Source organism: Lepus europaeus, chromosome 11 (assembly GCF_033115175.1).
Source record: "Lepus europaeus isolate LE1 chromosome 11, mLepTim1.pri, whole genome shotgun sequence".
NCBI lineage: Eukaryota > Metazoa > Chordata > Mammalia > Lagomorpha > Leporidae > Lepus > Lepus europaeus.
Window position 1 is genome coordinate 75,052,229 of NC_084837.1, and position 12,858 is coordinate 75,065,086.

General features: G+C 39.9%; 1 protein-coding gene and 1 pseudogene across 1 annotated transcript in view; both read right to left on the bottom strand.

Moving 5' to 3' along the window:
• Window positions 1-12,858, bottom strand: part of WDR72 (WD repeat domain 72) — a 210,518-nt gene that overhangs the window by 44,267 nt on the left and 153,393 nt on the right. The gene's annotated exons all lie outside the window — the stretch shown is intronic.
• LOC133769728 (DIS3-like exonuclease 1) overlaps window positions 1-12,858 on the bottom strand; it is a 57,039-nt pseudogene that overhangs the window by 23,396 nt on the left and 20,785 nt on the right.

Consider the following 12,858-nt stretch of genomic DNA (forward strand, 5'->3'; position numbering starts at 1 on the left):
AGCAGAAAATCCAGGAGTCGAAACCTGTTCTGTTTGACCATAGAGCTTATGCTCATATATCTTCGTTACAGTCACGTTTAGGATTACTTTGAACATTCTTACAGCTTTTCTCAAGTTGCAGAATGGTTTGCTTTTAATTGCCACCCTTGACTCCAGCACACACATGCACAACTTATTTCTTAAATCCAAGCTTTGATTAGGACTCTACAATAACTGAGCCTCAAACTTCAATGTGAGTTAGAACCAAAAGGAGAGTTTGTTATAACACAGTTGCTGACTCAGCAGGTCTTGGAGGCAACCCCAGGGATTTGGGTTTCTAAGAAGTCCTCAGCTAATGCTAGTGCTGCTCATCGCAAGGACCAGAACCATCCTTTAATAAGTGGGGGGAGACTTAGTTGCCAGGGATCTTATGTTACCTGTCAGCCTTATAAGCTTCCACAAATAATTTTTGCAAATAAAAAGTTACATATAGGCAGGAATAAGGGAGAGAGATGACACATGTTCATTGGAACTGATAAGACAACTTCAAGTGGAAGTAGAAGTTTCTTTTTTTGTTTTTAATATTTTATTTATTTGAGAGTAGAGCTAAAGACAGTGAGAGGGAGATGACAGAAAGGTCCTCCCTCCACCTGTTTACTCCCCAAAGGGCCGCCTTGGCCAGAGCTGTGCTGATCTGAAGCCAGAAGCCTCCTCCAGGTCTCCCACATGGATGCAAGGGCCCAACCACCCGGGACATCCTCCACTGCTTTCCAGGCCACAGCAGAGAGCTGGACCGGAAGAGGAGCAGCCGGGACTAGAACCGGTGCCGCAGGCAGAGGACTAACCCACCGCGCTGGCCCCGGAGTGGTTTCTTACCCACTGCCAAAAAGTTTTCCCAAGAGAAAAATGAACTTCAGCATTCTTTCTCTACAAAGCTAAAATTAGACTGTGTTGATGGCAGGCAGGGCAAGTATTCTAACAGGCAGAGAAACGTACATTATGACATTGTTCAGAAAATAAATGCGCAATGATGAACAATTTTAAGGTCTTCTATGCTTTGTGTTCCCTCAGTTACTTAAATCATATCAAGATCTATTTAATTACTCCATGAAATGTTTTGCTTAAAGTTATAAATTACAGAATCTGAAACAATAAATGCAAAGATTTTGTTGAATTTAGCTCAGTGATTTATGCACTTAGTACAAATTTGACAATTTAAGATACACGTGGGTGTTCATCACTTTTGAAAAGTTTATCCATAGGAGAATTGTAGCTAGGACCATGACCCTAACTGTTGGCACTGGATATTGTTCAGATGTGATTCTGATAATGGTATTTACATGAATAAATTTCAATAAAGAGAAATTTGTAGGATTTTTGTCATTTAAAGTTAACAAGAAAACTGACATTAGGTATCAGACTACAACTTTTCAAGTCTTTTTCCAGCCTGAGTAAAGTTTAAAAGAAATTTTCAGCTTTCACTTACAACTTCAATGACGTGCACTTTATTTGCTCTGTTGAAATACAGAAACAAGATTGGCCTGTTACAGAAAAGGCCTTATAAAATGTTCCTTAAAACTCCTCAACCCAGGTTTGAGGTGAAACTGTTTGCTGAATGATTAATCTAACAGGAATGTCAGCTTGAGCACAATTCTTAAGATTTTTTTTTTTTTAATGTGAAATACTGTTCCTGCAGAAATTTGGTTGGATGACATAAAGAGCTCGGGCTTGCCTATCACGCTGATTACTTGATGTAATAGTAAGCAAGCTTAAGTGAACTGTGTGTCTTCAATCTTTCCAATCACTTAGGGATGGGCATCAGAGATTGCCATCCATCATCCCTGGCCTGAAACATACGGTGCATCAGCAATCTTGGGCTGACCTAAATGATAGCAAAAGCCACTACGCTGTGCACAATAAGAAATTGTTGTCCACTGAATTACAGGTTTGTGATTAGATTGCTAACATGGCCAACTTGATGTATAAGTCAAGTGTCCAGAGTAGATATTCTTTAGGATCTTCTGAAGATTAATTTATATCCTTGAAATGTAGACCAATCACAGAGTCAAAAAATATGTTAAGGTATTTTTCTTGTAACCAAGAAAGCTCAGCTGTTATAACAGGCATTCATTTATTTCTGGCACTTTTATCTGCAAGAGAATTTAATAAACAAGGTGTTTAATAGCTACATGTCAATGTGGCTACAATTGCCCATACAATAATTAGGTTTCTGTAGACAAATTCTTATGGAGAGGAGTTATGTATTAGGGATGTAAAACTGAAATTTCAACTCTTCTTAATTTTTTTATTTAAAAACTTTAAAAATCTGCCAAAATGCCCATCTAAGACCCCTACATGTGTGGTTGCTCCTGTGTCTGAAGATACCATGCAAATTACCTGGAGATCATACTATGCCACTTCATTCCTTTTCTCCCAAGATTAACATAACTGCTTTTAAACTTCAATGTTAAGGCAAAGTCAGTTACACAGCCCTGAAAGAATGTTGTCACAGGAACTAATGAGGACAGCCTTCGACTGGATTCTTGGACTAAACTTGCTACATGTGCTTACGTCAGCCATTTGTAAGCTCTCAACAATGCTATCCACGTTGGGTACATAAGAATGGTATTCCCTGGTTTACCCAAAAGTGTCATTTAGGAGGATGACATTTATTCCTTCAATGTTAGCTGGACAACCCTCTCTTCCAGTCACACCACCAAGTACATACAATGATGGCAGTCTAGGGAAAGGAGATAGGAGAATAGGCAATTGCAACACCAAGCCTACTGTACCAAATACAATTCTGCAGTCCACAAGCCTAAATTCTGACTCGATCCTAAAAGTTTGAGAGTTTTAAGGAAAGTAGACTTGAGGAAAACTGGAGGGGAGGTTTGAAGTGTTCTGAGGCATGGAACCCTAGGACAGAGCACCTGGGGACCTCGGGGCTGCTTAGTTCAAAAGGCTAAATAGGCAAAGACATGAGGTACATTTTAAGAAGTTGCAACGGCCAGTGCCGCAGCTCACTAGGCTAATCCTCTGCCTGTGGTGCCGGCACACTGGGTTCTAGTCCCGGTCGGGGCGCTGGATTTTGTTCTAGTTGCCCCTCTTCCAGTCCAGCTCTCTGCTGTGGCCTGGGAAGGCAGTGGAGGATGGCCCAGGTCCTTGGCCCCTGCACCCACATGGGAGACTCAGGAAGCACCTGGTTCCTGGCTTCGGATCGGCACAGTGCACTGGCCAAAGCAGCCATTTGGAGGGTTAACCAACGGAAGGAAGACCTTTCTGTCTCTCACTAACACTATCTGTCAAAAAAAAAAATTGCAAGGAGACTGTCATGAACAACTATTTCTTTTTAAATTTTTTAAAATTATCAAAGGGGTGAGAGGGGGAGTCGGAGAGGGAGGGAGATCTCTCATTGACTGGTTGACTCCCCAAATGTCCACAACTGCCATGGCTGATTTAAGCTGAAACCAGGAGCCAGGAAGTTAATCTTGGTTTTCCACAGGGCTGTGAGGGACCCAAGTTCTTGAGCCATCATCACCTACTGCGTCCCATGGTGCACTTAGCAGGAAGCTAAATCTGAAATGGAGCTGAATGTTTCTCTTTTTAATAAATTATATTTTGGAATATATGCATGGGAAAAACATGCAGAAAAACAACGTACAAGGAAAGGTTTTCTGTATGTCTTTTCAGCCACCCATTTCTCTTTTGGAAGAAAAACCCCATGAACTGTTTTCTATGTGTCTTTCCAGATATTTAGTGTATATATAAGAATGGATAATATATATTCTGAACACTTATTCCAACAAATAAAAATCAGCTATACTATGCACAGTTCTGCTTCAGGCTTTTCTGAGAATATATGGTATATAATGAGCCACGTTTCTAATTCTTCATAGACATTGCATGCTATTCCATTATATGCACTGAACCACCAAAGTTTATTTTACCAGTCACCTGCAGATGGGCCATTGCTTGCCAATTTGTGCTCTTACAAATATTTTGACAATACTTTTAAAAAATATAGCTATGTTACAGTCCAAGAAATAGAATTTTTAAGTCAAGGGGTGTTAACATCTTGGGAAATTTTTCTAAAATGCTCTCTACTGACTCTGCACTAAACAAGTAATCTCGTTTGCAAGTTAGAAGAATGGCATTTCCTTACTCTCCACAAAAAGGAACTTGACCTATATCTTGAACACTGGGGAGTAAATCAAGGGGTCTCAGAAGGAGGAGCATCCTGCTTGGGTTTACATTTTAGAAACTTTGTCTCACTGCAATGTGGAAAACCGATGGTAAGAAGTGTGGAACACAGCAAGATGGAAAGGTCAGTATGAAAGCTTAATGTTAAAGTAGCCGAAAAGAGAAACTGATACAGATCACATGGAAGGACAACGATTTTTACCGAGGATACATCACATGCCAGGCTCTGCCGCACATGTTCCTAAGTTTATCTTACTTAGAACAGTACTATGGATAGTATTGTTAATACTGATTTCAGACAAATGTAAGAAAAAACAAAACCAACACTCCTAAGTCAATTACTTGTACAAGTTCATGCAGGTAGTACATATCCAAATTGGAATTCACATCCAGGAAAGTTTGAACTCGGAGTAACTACATTCAACCTCTACGACTCCCTGTCTAGGCTGAAGATAAGGTGATACATTTGCGATGTATCACTGGTAGAACAAACAGAATTCGGTGGCTGATCTTACAGAGAAGAAAGAAACAGATCAGCATTATCTCGGAAAACCCAGGAAAGTTTGTAATGTCATGGTGTGGAGTGGGGGAGGGGAGTTTGATTTTTTTTTTTTTTTTTTTGTTGTACCAGTGGTGAGAGGTAGAACATAAGTTCCTACTGCCTGGGAGACAGGAAAACGGCCTGGTCAAGAGATGGGGCGCAAGGGTGTCATCAACATGTGGCCGCAGTGCTTGGGAAGTTACCAGCAAGGATGGGTTTACCTGGGGAGCAACATTTAAGTAACAGGCCAAAGATGAAGAGACCATGAAAGCGATTAAGAATGAACAGAGAGGTCCGGTGAAAGGAAGGAAATCAGAAGAAAATGTTATCCCCAAATCAAAAAATCACTTTAACCTACTTTGCAACAAAATTAATGCCCCTCCTTTTTTTCCTTCTTTCTAAGAACTGATACACTAGGAAGGCAACATTCAAGAAATGTGCCCCAAACTGCAGGACGAACAGGTCACTAAAACATCCCCACCAGTACTGCCTTGCAGGGGTGACCGTCCAGGGAAAATAGCTTTCCCTAAGCTGGCTGAGAGTCCTGATACATTTCTTTAAAGCTCTAATAACCATGCAGAAAAGTGTCAAATTGAGGATTTAGAGGCAGCTGCCGGAGTCCCGGGAGAGGGTCTGGGAGTGATTCCTATGTACCTGACATAACTCAGAAGCAGGAGAGGCGCACTCCACAGCAAGAATTCTCTTGCACCACCTCCTATAAATCTACAAAGGGCTACCCGGAGGTTTATGTGAGCTGTGTGTCCAACACGTGTTGGAAAATCAGTCTCGTTATATTTTCCCTGTAAATCCTTCCAGAAGTCGGCTAGGTTTAAGGGGGACCTTCACATTTGGAATAGAGAAATGAGTATAGATTTTCCAAGACTGCCTAGGCTGTGTAATATGCAGTTCGTACAATATATTTGGGGGGAAGAATATGAAGGTGCTGTCAGTCAATTGATGGATTCAGTCTCAAGCAGTTCCAACTGGCCCACTTTCCCCAATTCCCTCTCAAGGCGGGGAGGGCAGAAGAGATCTGTTTTCAAAAGGACTTAGTTCTCTAAATGTGGGTGAACAATCTCTAGTGTACCCAGTGTGTGGTTTGACCTGGAGAAAGGCGACTGGTGTTCTTGTTTACTTATTTTCAAAACTGATTCTATAAATTTTTCTAAAGACTTTTTAAAATTTGAGAGGTAGAGATACAAAGAAGGAGGGACCTAGAGAAAGGTCTTCCATCCATTGGTTCACTCCCCAGATGGCTGCAATGGCCGGGGTTAGGCTAATCCAAAGCCAGGAGCTTCTTCTAGGTCTCCCACGTGGGTGCAGGGGCCCAAGCACTTGGGCCATCTTCAACGGTTTTCCCAGGCTACTAGCAGAGAATTGGATCAGAAGAGGAGCAGCTCAGGCTGGCGCTGTGGCGCACCAGGTTAAAGCCCTGACCTGAAGCACCAGCATCCCATATGGGCACCGGTTCTAGTCCGGCTGCTCCTCTTCTGATCCAGCTCTCTGCTATGGCTTGGGAAAGCAGTAGAAGATGGCCCAGGTCCTTGGGCCCCTGCACCTACATGGGAGACCTGGAAGAAGCTCCTGGCTTCAGATCAGTGCAGCTCCAGCTGTTGCAGCCATCTGAAGTGAACCAGTGGATGGAAGCCCTCTCCCTCTCCCCCCACCCCTCTAAAATAAAAAATCTAAAAAAGCAGCAGCTGGGACACAAACCAGTGCCCACATGGGATGCCGGCACCACAGGCAGCGGCTTAACCTACTATGCCACAGTGCCAGCCCCCAAAATAACAATTTTCACATTAGTAAAAAAAAATCTTACTTCAGAATATACCAAAGCAGAAAATCATTACTGGTTGAAAATATACATTTTTATGTGCTTATACTGATCTTTATAGGAACAGGAACTCCAAAACTTATTTAATATTAGTATACAATATTCATTATTCTGAAATAACAATTATGAGTCTGCTAATGTTTAGCTGAAAGAGATAAATTTTAATTTTTCATTATTAAGCCAATGTTCATGGGGCTGGGCTGTGGTGTAACAGGTTAAGCCACCTGCAGCATCAGCATCCCATATGGGTGCTGGTTAGAGACCCTGCTACTCCACTTCCTATACAACTCCTTGCTAATGTGCCTGGGAACTCCTTAGAAGATGGTTCAAGCACTTGGGACCCTGCACCCATGTAGGAGACCAGATGAAGCTCTTGGCTCCTGGCTCAGCCCTAGCTGTTGTGGTCATTTGGGGAATGAATCAGAAGATGGATGATATCTGATTCTCCCACTCTGTACTTCTCCCTCTCCCTGACTCTGCTTTTCACATAGTTTTTAAAGTTCATATTTTATAGATAAAAACAAATGGCTATTTATAGGCTCTTAAATTCAATATCTATACATTCTATCAAGTTTTATCTTCATCATAGTCACATTAAACAAATAAAGACAAACTATTAGTTATTTAAAATGTTTCAAATCAAGATTAGATTCTAGGAATTTTTATCTCCTAAATTTATTTTTGGTAAACTCTACCTAATTTCTGAATATTGGTCAGGTAATATCTGGTATTTTAAAATAGGTGGTAATTTATATGTAAATGCAAAATAATTCTCTACCATTTAGCATGCACATCACGAACACTTCTGTGTGGCTCAGTCATACCCACGTGCATGTACCTGTGGAAGCAGTTCTTAAGCACTAAAGCCTTTTCTGTTCTGAATCTGCTGTGTTCTATAAAAGCAGTCACACAACTCCTAGGGAGTGGAAAATACAGATTATCCAACAAATCTCACCCCAGTGACTGACTTCAGGACAGACAGCCCTTCAACAAAGACAAGGAACTCATTAACTCTGGAGCCAGTCTGGTCCATCATTTCGCAGATCTACGAATGCACACTTTTCCTGAAAGCCTAGTCTACAATCTACTTCCCCAAGTGTCTGGCAGTGGACTTCACTCTCGTTTCGGGAAAAAAAACCCCACCAGCCTTCCCCATTTTCCCCAGGGTGGTCGCTAATCCTGTTTCCTGCACAAATACTGTATTTTTTGAGGCAGAGCATTCCCATCTCCTCCAGTTACTCTTCCAGGACACGGTTTGTGAAAGTCCTGCATCAATTCCTGCTCTAACAGCACTACTTACTGATCAGCGCGAGCAGAACTCTAGACTGTCACTCAAATACCACATGCCTCTATGGATAAGGTTGTTATCTTCTCATGAAACACTTAGCTTCTATCCATGTAAACAGCTGTTGGCAGCATCTATAACTTGAGCATGCTATTGTTACAAATTTCTGTGATTTTATGGAGATTACTGCAGAGAGTAGAAGAAATTTTTAATTCTGTATTTAGATGATAGAACAATATTGAATATACCAACTTTTCTGGGGGAAATTGGGATAAGTGAGAAAAGTCAGAGTACTTAAGCATAGCATAGGCATGTTAAAACACAATATTAAATACACATACAGCCAAGACTGGCCACATACAATAGCCACACTCTTGAGTCACTCATTCAAGTTAAAGGAATTACTTACATAAGAATTCATCTGTTACCCAGACACCAGCTTATGAGTCATTGATTTACATTCAAAAGACAAGTGTTGAATATGAGTACTGAAAGTTAGGAAGTACCTGGATATCATCAAGCAGTACAGTTGCTGTACTTTTAATGAAGACTTCATCTAAAAAGTATTCAAGTTTTTCTCTACGAATAATTTCATTCATCATGCCCCCTTTCCCCAGGATGCTCTTAGGTGAATGAGTAAATATAATTTGCATTATTTCACATATCATTAGTCTGGGGATTTTTATCCACAGACAATACATCAAGACCTCCCAGCGGATGCCCAGAACTAGACAGGATACTCGTATATACTGTGTGTGTGTGTGTACATGTTTTTTTTTTTTTTCTGCACATGCAAACAAACTTAACACCTTTTACATCTCATGCAAGCATTTAATCATCCACTCTGCATGTAACTTTTGCAGTTTGAAGTGTAGCAGCAAAACTAGCACTTGTAATTTTCATAATTTTAAAGATAGATTCATTCTTACCATAGATCCTAACAACCGTGGCATAGAATGCTTTGCCTTAACTCAAACTTCCACCTTTTCGTGTAAAGGAAGTACTTTATGACTTCTCAGAGGGCATATCTGAAATGGCAGCATCAATATTGCTGTGCTTTGAGGCCCTAATTAAATAAAGGGTTACTTGAACATAAGCACTGTGATAGCTTGATAGTCGTGGTGCAAATCAAGATGGCAAGTCAATGGCTAATGAAAGGCAGCGTATATGGATACATGTGCTGGGCAGAGGGATGTTCGGGCACCCGGCAGGGTGGAGCTGAACAGTGCAAGACTTCATCCTACAACAAAGAATAGCATGAATTTTAAACCTAAGAGCTGTGTATTTATGGAATTGTCCATTTAATATTTTCAGATCATGGTTAACTATGGGTAACTGAACCTGTGGAAAGTGAAACCCTGGATAAGGTGGTGGAGGGAGTGCTACTACACATTTATCAGGTACAACAGGATGATTTGAAATATGTATACATTGTGAAGACCTAGATTGAGCTAATTGACAGATACTACCTCACATACTATTTTCGTGGCAAGAACACTTAAAATTTGCTCTTAGTGCTTTTCAGGAATACAATACATTGGTGTTAGCTATAATTGACATGCTGTACCATAGATCTCTTAAATTCATTCCTCTCATCTGACTGAAATTTTCTATCTTCTGACCAATATATCTTGCATATTCCTCCATCCCCTCAGCTCCCAGAACTACCATTCTACTCTCTGCTTCTTTAAGGTCAACTTTTTCAGATTGCATATGTGAGATTGCATGGTACTTGTGTCTCTGTGCCTGGCTCCTATCACTTGGCATAATGTATTCCCGTTTCATCCATGTTGTTGCAAATGATCATACTTCCTTCATTTTGAAGAATGAGCAGTGGTCTCTGTGTGTACTATATTTTGTTTTCCGTTCCTTTGCTGCTACACATGGAGGTTGATTCCATATGGTAGCTACTGCGAATGGTGCTGCAATGACCATGGGAGCACACATATCTCTTTGACGTACTTGATTTCATTTCCTTGGGATACATCCCCAGTAGGGAGACTGCAGGATCTTATGGTAATCCTATTTTTAATATTTCTGTAGAACTTGCACACTAGTTTCCATAATGCCTGCACTAATTCACATTCCCAGAAAGAGAATACTGAGGGTTCCCTTTTATCTACATCCTTGGCAACATTTTTGTTTTTTGATAATAAACGTTCTAATAGGCATGAGGTAATAGCTCATTGTGGTTTTAACTTACAGTATTGATAATATCAGTGAAATGCAACTTTTTTGTGTTATTTTTCAGCCATTTCTTTTTTGAGAAGTGTGTGCTCAGATCCTTTATTTTTAAATCATATTTTCTTGCTACTGAGTTGTTTAAAAATCTTACATTTTTTTGGATATCAAGCTCTTACCAGATATATTTGCATGGCTTGCAAATATTCTTTCTCATTCTTTAGCGTTTAATTGCTTCCTTTGCTGTGCAGAGCTTTTTAGTTTGAATTACCTGGTTTTGTCTATATTTGCTTTCATTGGTACTTTGAGATCGTATTACAATAATTCATTGCCCAACCAATGTCGTGGAGCTTTCCCCATTTTCTTCTAGTTAATTTACAGCTTCTGGTTTTACATTTAAATTTTTATTCCTTTTGAGTTGATTTTTATGAGGTGTAAGGTATACTTTTTCCTTGTTTTATATTGTCACGTTGAAGCTTATTACATAAAAAGAGCAGAAAAAATTCCAGGATATAGCAGTAAGCAAAGAATTGTTAGACTGCAGAAGCACAATCTATACAAGAAAAATTGATAAACTGAGTTTCATCAAAATTAAAGCACTGCTGTGTCTATGGGAGAATCTGGGGTCTTGATGCAAGAAATTCTTGACCTTACTCTGGAGAACTGCCCTCAAAAGACAGGAGCAAGCTGCCCAGAGATGCCTGGAGCTTGCTTACTCCCAAAAGGTGGCCCACAGCCAATGACTGACTGGTGCTGAAGCAAATATGGCCCTTGCCCTTGTCACTAGCCATGCTGTACTCGAGTTCCTGCTCTTCTGGAAATGTTCCTACTGCTCGGGAGCATCCGCAGCCAGCAGCAACAAGGTCTCTCCTCTCTGGACAAACACACGATGTCTGTAGTGATTGGGTTTTATGTCAAGCTCAAAGGAAAGCACTGTTCTATTGCTATATTGAATCCAGTGTCTTATTTAGGGTTAGGAGGAGGTAGAGACAGCAAAATTTTAATAAGGAGATTCCCACTCGTCATGAATTCCAAATAACATCCTCCAATGCTGAAAGCAAACCTTGTGTGAATAAACTGCTTATCCAACCTCTGTCCCATTTAGACATCTACTGACTTCTGTCCTCTGTCCACCTTATTTCATTTAAATGCTCCTATAAATAAATATATATATGCGACTATACACACTATTTCCTTCATCCCAAGATATCAATTCCAAGATGTTAAGTCATCAGTTAGAAGTAAATTCCGCATGAACTGTCCACATTTTACTTCAATCCCAAAAGACATATGGTTAGTCATACAATAAATGCACCCTTTTACAGTATCATAGTAATTTTAGAATTTCTGCATGTATTCTGAGGCTAGAATTTTTCCGATTTATTTTGATCACTGCCTTTATGAGACATTTGAATTTAATTTTAACTGCCCTATTAACTTTAACATCAGCTGTTTTCTTTATATTATCTTATGTTCTAGTTTCATACTGGTTTTTATTTCTGTAACTGACATATGTCAGTATATCGAACAGATCCTGTTGAAAGTCGGCTGGAAACTTCTTAGTCCTTTATAGTGCGTGGATGTGTTACAGTAATTCCCCTTGTTTGAAAGTTTGCTGATCCCTTAAAAGATCTGCACATTTCTGCTGTCTTTATTTGCATCTTTTGGTGTGGGACATACAATCTTCTGTATATAAATCAGTATGTCTCAGATCTCTATACCAATATAATCTTAAGATATTGTTGGTGACAATAATCCAAACAAAATTTAGCAATGAGGAGACAACACTGTGGCAGAGTGGGCTAAGCCTCTGCCTGAGGCGTCGGCATTCCATATGGGCACTGGTTCAGTTCGTGTCCTGGCTGCTCCACTTCTGATCCAGCTTCCTGCTATGGCCTGGAAACACAGTGGAAGATGGCCCAAGTGCTTGGGCCCCTGCACCCACATGGGAGACCCAGAAGAAGCTCCTGGCTCCTGACTGGCTCAACTCTGGCCATTGCAGACATTTGGTGGGTGAACCAGTGGGTGAAAAACCTTTGTTTCTCTCTGTAACTCTTCCTCTCAAATGTTTTTAAAAATTAGCAATGAGCAGTGCTACTAATGCAAAGAGTTTCATCCAAGGTGAAAATTGAATAACCTTATCCATGGCTAAGGTCATGCATAGGTCAAGATATTCATTCTTTGGTAACTATATTTTAACTTATATCCATGAATTCACTCAAAATACTTATTTACAGACTAATATTAACAGAAACTGACCCAAGTACTAGTAATACAGGGTAAATTAAAACAGATAAATCTTCACTGGAATTGAGCTTATACTCTTTGATTACAAAAGGCACCCAGATTTCCAACATAATAAAATGTGGAGAAAAGTGTAAGATGTATATCTCAGAGAAAAATAAGGATGTAGCTTTAGAGTTCTTTCAGATTTTCTAATTCACTTGTTTTTAACATTTCATTTTATTAAAACTTCCAAAAAGATGGCTTTAATATTCACAATTCCCTTGAAATAACTTTATTTTTTTAACTTTTATTTAATGAATATAAATTTCCAAAGTACAGCTTATGGGTTACAATGGCTCCCCCCCCCCATAACTTCCCTCCCACCCGCAACCCTCCCCTTTCCTGCTCCCTCTCCCCTTCCATTCACATCAAGATTCATTTTAAATTCTCTTTATATACAGAAGATCAGTTTAGTATATATTAAGTAAAGATTTCACCAGTTTGCCCCCACATAGCAACAAAAAGTAAAAAAAACACTGTTGGAGTACTAGTTATAGCATTAAATAAGAGTGTACAGCACATTAAAGACAGAGATCCTATATATTAAAATTT